Source organism: Otolemur garnettii, unplaced genomic scaffold, assembly GCF_000181295.1.
Source record: "Otolemur garnettii isolate 467f Iridium unplaced genomic scaffold, OtoGar3 scaffold00260, whole genome shotgun sequence".
NCBI lineage: Eukaryota > Metazoa > Chordata > Mammalia > Primates > Galagidae > Otolemur > Otolemur garnettii.
In genome coordinates this window covers 910,261-916,786 of record NW_003852655.1, presented here as the reverse complement: position 1 = coordinate 916,786, position 6,526 = coordinate 910,261, and the positions used below count along the sequence as shown (strand labels likewise).

At 54.1% G+C, this 6,526-nt stretch overlaps 1 protein-coding gene across 3 annotated transcripts in view; it reads right to left on the bottom strand.

The window, feature by feature from the left end:
* The window catches only part of CHID1 (chitinase domain containing 1), a 39,530-nt gene extending 34,768 nt beyond the window's left edge, over positions 1–4,762 (bottom strand). Inside the window, exons 1-2 of one of the 3 annotated variants that reach the window (XM_023508590.1) lie at positions 4,659–4,707; positions 1,313–1,417 (exon numbers count right to left, since the gene is read on the bottom strand). The gene's annotated coding sequence lies outside the window, so the exon portion shown is untranslated. Of the gene's footprint in view, positions 1–1,165; positions 1,201–1,312; positions 1,418–4,658 lie in introns of those variants that run through there. The other 2 variants (XM_012813333.2, XM_023508591.1) reach the window with 2 other exon arrangements.
* Positions 4,763–6,526: the final 1,764 nt, after the last annotated feature.

Below are 6,526 nucleotides of genomic sequence, written 5' to 3'. Positions count from 1 at the left end.
TCACAGCAACCTCCAACTCCTGGGCTCAAGCGAGTCTCCTGCCTCTGCCTCCCAAGTAGCTGAGACCACAGGTGCCTGCCACAACACCTGGCTATGTTTTGGTTGCAGCCGTCATTGTTGTTTGGCAGGCCAGGCTGGATTCGAACCCACCACCTTAGGTGTATGTGGCTGGTACCTTAGCTGCTTGAGCCACAGGCACCGAGCCCATGCCCATAATCTTAACACTTTGGGAGGCAGAGGCAAGATTGCTTGAGGCCAGAAATTTGAGACCAGCCTGGGCAACACAAAAATTTAAAAATTAGCTGTATCTACAAAAAAAATTAAAAATTAGCTGGGCATGATGGTACACACCTGTAGTCCTAGCTACTTGGAGGGTAAGGCAAGAGGATTATTTGGGTCTTGGATTTCAAGGTTACAGTGAGCCACGATCTATGGAATAAGAGGGTGTCCCGACTCAGAGTGTGTAGGATTCCAGAGGATGATAATATCGCGAAGACCAGAGCAACAGCAACTCTCCAGAGCTGCTAGTAGGGATTTAAATTAGGAAAACCTTTTTGGATAAAAAGCTGGTCATAAATACTTTCCTTTCCTTCACAGTTTGCCTGGGGGTACTTTCCACATACATAGAAAACGTGAGGGTCCTCATGGGCGTGGCTCTCCCCAGACTCTAGAGCACAGACAGGCATTGCCCACTCCCGACATGCTGCTTGATGCAAAGAAACAAAATTGCATTTATGCAGCACTGTCCCACAGGAGAAAAGTATGCAAGGAGGCATGCTAGAAAGTAAACAAGAAGGCTATCTAGAATTACATAATCATTTTATTTCTTCTCTTTTGCTTTATCTGTTTCCTGATTTTCCTGTATTGAACTTTTATTATACAGTCATTTTTAGGTTCTAGAGACCTCTCACTACCCCTGCAATTCCGCCTTCTCATCTTTCACTCAGGGGGCAGCTGAGCATGACCCAGCAAAGGTATCAGTCCTTCACAAGGCATAGAGACACCATGTGTAAAGCAGCATGTAGACCTACAGTCTCATGCCCTGCCAGCATGCAGCCCTCCAGACCAGCCAAGAAGTCCACACCACCTAGACAGAGGCAGAGGAACTCAGGATCAAGAGGCTCTAGAAACTCCGTCCAGGCCCACCATAGGGCCACCCTCCTACCTGAGTGATCTGCTAGCCAGGAGCCTATTTTCTTCTCCTCTCAACCTCCTTCCCTTTGTCCTGTCACTTCCATGGGTGAGGCAGGCACTCCCAGTGCAGACGCCCCTGGGCAGCAAGGTTCCACACTTCGGCCCTTGATATACTCACAACACACTTGAATGGAGCAGAGGGAAGAACACAGCTCTGGAGTGAGGCTGGAACAGGGAAACTCCTGCACCTAGGAGACAGGGGCCACAGGACAGCCTATGGCTCCTAAGGAGTTGGAAGAGAATTTGCAGGGCAAGTTCAACAGTACCTGCTACAGAGCCCCAGGAAAGGGAGCAACTATTGGAACTGCAAGGGGCTGAGATAGGGTGGGCCTAAGATCTAGGTCCAAATCACCACCCTCTGCCCCCAGGCCCTCCTCCCATCAGTACTTCTCTTTCATGACATATCCCAGCATCAGAATCAAGGGCAGCAGCCTCCTGTCAAGGCACCCCAGACCCACCACCTTTTTGCTGCAGCTGGGAGGTGTGGTCTGAGTTGGCAACAGCCCAAGGGAAGCAGGGGGATTCTGGCTGTGGCACAGGGGGGTGGCCCACAATCTCCCAGAGCTTGGCTTCAGGCTGCAATTGCAGTTTCCTCAGCTCCCAGGAACCCTATCTTTGACCCCAGCCCCTTCTCTTTTGAGTGGAGATCGAAGTCACAAAGGAAAGAAAAGGATGAGAAATCAAATTGGGGGGGGGTGGTCCTCCAGGGAAGTGATCTAGGAATAACCCAAGTGCCTACCCACCACTTCAGGTCTCCACCACTACCTGGCATCCTGCAGACCTGAAACAGGGCCATCATCCATCTACCCAGGGGCCCCTCCATGACCTCCTAACCCAACTGGTGATTTCACACCTCAGGGAAGGAAGAGGCATGTGTAGAGAGATGGGGCTAACTGGACTCATGGAAGAGGAGGGCGGTCCTGCCAGCTTCTGTGTATGGCAGAGAGGCAATAGAGGCACAACGAAACTGAGCACAAGGCCAGAGCTGGTACTGCCACTAACCATCTGTACCTGGCAGGCCAGGTCCAGGAGGAAGTGCTGGGATACTGGATACGGGGCTGCTCTGCAGACTCACCAAGGAACTTTCCAGACAACTGCCCAGGAAGATGATGCATGATGGCTGCTCATACTGCCACCAAACCCTTGTCTGAGCTTCAGCACCTCATGTGGCTCCCCACTGCCCACACTGTCCTAAGGCTCACCTCTGAGGCCAGTGAGAACAGACTCTATCATGTGCCTCACACAGGAGATTCCCAAACACCTTTGGTCAGAAGAGCCTGGAACAGCGGTACTATGCTGTATGATGACAGGAGTGGGCCCAGCCCTGGTCACCTGGAGGGGTCTCAGAACCTGCTTTGTACCTACTACTGTTCCCACTATTCCAGGTCCCACAGCTCCCCAAGGACTGTCTCTGCAGTGTCGATGGAAATGACCCACAGAAATGCACCTTACACCACAGCCCAGCACTTATGTGCTAGAAGTTTACCAGAGCTAATGCTACTCTGCAACAGATGCAAGCTATTTACTTTCTGTTGAGACAGTCTTGCTTTGCCTCTTGGGTAGAAAGCAGTGGCATCAGCCTCATTCAGGCTAGTTTCAGCTAGTTTTTCTATTTTTAGTAGAGAAGGGGTCTTGCTCTTGCTCTAGCTGGTCTCAAACTCCTGAGCTCAAAGGATACTCCAGCCTCAGCCTCCCAGAGGGCTGGGATCACAGCTGTGAGCCACAGTGCCGGCTGGCTTCTATTTTAAGAGCTGGTTTTTACCCCGACTGATCTCACACTTCAATAATGGATAATATGAATGTGGACTGATGCGCTGAGTGTCTGTCATCGGTCCCACTAGCTGGGTCCCTTAGCTCACTTTCTCATTAACAGAAATGTTGCTGTTCTTACAACAAGAACAGTGGTCACTATGAGCTTTCACCTTTAAGCACAAATTTTGGAACCAACTGTGTTTCTATGGTGAGAGAGTGTAAGCTCAGAAATGAAGATGGTTTAAGAGGCAAGACAATCACAACCCCAGGTGTCATTTATTGACCACACACTGCAGGTCAGGCCCTGTATGTTACCCACAAGTTCTCTCTACTACCCCAGGACAGAGGCACTGTCATGCCTATTTACAGAAAAGGGACTGCTGGGGGCAACCTGCCCACCTGTGGGGCAGGTGGCCAGGGCACCATACCAATTCCACAGTGCAATGGATACAGTACTGCCACAAGACGGCTTAGGATCTGGTTCTGTCACCAACCCACTGTCCCCTCAACCTCTGTGGACTCATGTCTAGTGAGCTGTGTAGAGAGGGATGGGTGAGTCTCCCTCCAGTTTAGAAAGTCTAGAGGGGTCCTCAAACTTTCTAAACAGGGGGCCACTTCACTGTCCCTCAGACCGTTGGAGGGCTGGACTACGGGCCCTGGGACGAGTCGGCTGCTAAGCAGGACAGGCAGCGGCAGCAAAAACACCCGGCGGGCCGGATAAATGTCCTTGACTGGCCGCATGTGGCCTGCAGGTCGTAGTTTGAGGATGCCCGACAGCCTTGGAGCTTTCAAAGCTTGGGGCAGAGCCAAGGTGGGATCCAGCCCCCGACATCAAAACATCTGGGCTACTTGCCCTTCACTAGGAGGATACCCACCACCCAGCCTGGAGAGCTCCTGCCCAGCTCTGGGAGCCTGCAAAACTGACCACCACCACTCTGCCACTCCAGCCAGTGCTCTCACACTTGGCCCTGGCTTGCACCTTTGCACTCACACCACCTTCTGCTCAGGCACCCTCGCCAGCATCCTCACTCAACCTCGCGCACACGCACTGGCAATCCCACCCCACTCGTCCAGCCTTCCACATGCTCTTGTTCACACTCCTCTTCACACACTGAAGACTGCCTCGCACCCCCTTTCCTTCACACTTGCCACATTCATACTCTCAGCCACACATCTCACCCTCATATATGCTCACATCCTTCACATTATCATCTCACCTTTCACACTCATTCCGACACCCTCGCCCTCACACCTTGCACTCTCATCTCACACACTCACCTTCTCTCGTCTCACACTCGTTCTCACACACACTCTCACCCTCACACCTCATGTTCACTCACCCTTATTCTCACACACTCAGTCTCACATACACTCACCCTCACTCTCACTCACCCCCATCCTCACCTCACACCCTCACACTCATCCCCATTCATACTCTCACCCTCACACACTCAATCCCACCCACACACACTCACCTCACGCTCACACATCCCTCCTCACTCTCACCTCACACACACTTACACACTCACCCTCACACCCTCACTCACACACTCATCCTCACGCGTCCCTCCCACACTCGCCCGCCCGGTGTCGCCCCGCCCCCGCCCATCCGTCCAGGGAGGAAGCTCGTCGCCGCCCGGCGCCCACTTCGCAGAGGAAAAACTGAGGCCGTGCCAGGAGGAGGAGCAGGCGCCAGCCGCCGCGGGGCTCACCTTCATGTCAGAGAGACCGGCTGCACCACCCTAGCACACAGCCGGAAGCCGCTGCAGCGCGCCGGAAGTCCCGCCCACCAGCCGCCCTGCACCGCCCACCGCGCCACGCCAGCTTCCGCGACGCCGCTCGCACAGCACCCTGGGCTGGGGCGGGGTTGGGTGGGCTTGTGGGCGGGCCCGGGTGGGCTGCTGGGCCCGGGTGGGCTGCCGGTGGGGCCAGGCCGGCTATAGGACCCTGTTAGCTCCTGCTCCTGTCGCGCGCGCCCTGGGCGGGCTCAGGACCAGGGAGTCCGAGTTTCGGGGGCTTCGCAGTGGTGCCCCCATCGCCCCGCGGTGACCAGTAGGGATCAGCGCCCGCGGTGCGGGGCTGCAGGCTACAGATCCTCTGCCCCGCGTGGGCGGCGGTTGAAGGGACCTCATGGGCGGGTCCCTGTTTGTCTCCACTCTTGCATGCTTCTCTCTTAGAGGCGGGAGTCGCCTTCCCAGGCTTTTCTCCTCCCCCTCTAGTGGCCGCCCGGACCCCACATCTCTCCCTGGGTGACCGCATCTCAGTCCGGCTTTGGCCACTATCTACAGGCCAGTGGCCCGCTTGTTCTAGGCTATGTAACCACGGGACTTTGGATGACCGCTGGACGTCAAAAATCCCGCAGATCCGAAACCCAGCCTTCGCTGTTCACATCGGCATCTTGCAGACCTCACAAGCTGGAACCCCCGGAGGTGAACAGGATCCCCATCTCAGTCTCAGCAGGAGGTGTTGGGCACCTGTGAGATAGAGGGAACACACATGTGACCAGCGTGTTCCATCACAAGGCGTTTTCTGCTGACAGATCTTCACTCCCCTCCCTAGCTGTTCCCAGCAGAGTTTCCTGCAGAAAACCACAGGGTCAGAGTGTCCCCACCCTGTTCTGCTCTTCTATCCCTGGTCAGCTCCCTGACACACTATGCTACAGATTCCCCTTTTCTGACTCTTAAGAGGGTTCTCCCTGGACTGAACTTTCTACTCCTCACGTTTTCTTCTTTCTCTTCCCCATATTTCCTACCAGCTGTTCCTCAAATCTTTCCAGAGGGGCTGAGGGCTGGGCATGTGTGTGGAGGCAACTCATACCCCGACTGTCTGCTTTCCTTTTTTTTCTGAGACAGAGTCTCACTTTGTCGCCATTGGTAGAGTGCTGTGTCATCATAGCTCAAGCAACCTCAAACTCTTGGGTTCAAGTGATTCTCTTGCCTCAGTCTCCCAAGTAGCTAGGACTACAGGCGCCCACCACAATGCCTGGCTGTTTTTAGAGACTGGGTCTCGCTCTTAGGCTCATCTCGAACCGGTGAGCTCAGACAATCCACCTGCCTTGGCCTCCCAGAGTGCTAGGATTACAGGCGTGAGCCACTGTGCCCAGCCAACTGTCTGCTTTCCTGGCACCCAGCTCAGCACTGAACTCTCAGCAATAGCCTAGATGGTTGGTTTGAGGCCCGACCTTTGGGACAATGACTCCAAGTCTCACGGAGCTCTGGAGAGAGCTCCAATAAGCTATGTTATGCTAGGCACCCTAGGAAAGCTAAGGGAGTCAGGGCATGATCAAAGGTTGCTTAAGTAGGAAAGGCATTTAGCCACCTTAGAATTTCACTGAAGTCAGATGCCTTTGAAGCTAAAGAATTGGAAAATCTACTCAGAGTTGACTCTGGGCCAGCATTGCCAACCTGAGAGGAAGGGCAGGAGCCAGAGGCAGCCTCCTTTGCAGAGTTCCTGCTGGACAAGGCATTATAGATCCCAGTTCAGCACCCTGAGATCTGTCCCCTAGCTGTCTTTTTTTTTTTTTTGAGACAGAGCCTCAAGCTGCCCCCCTGGGTAGAGTGCCATGGCATCACAGCTCACA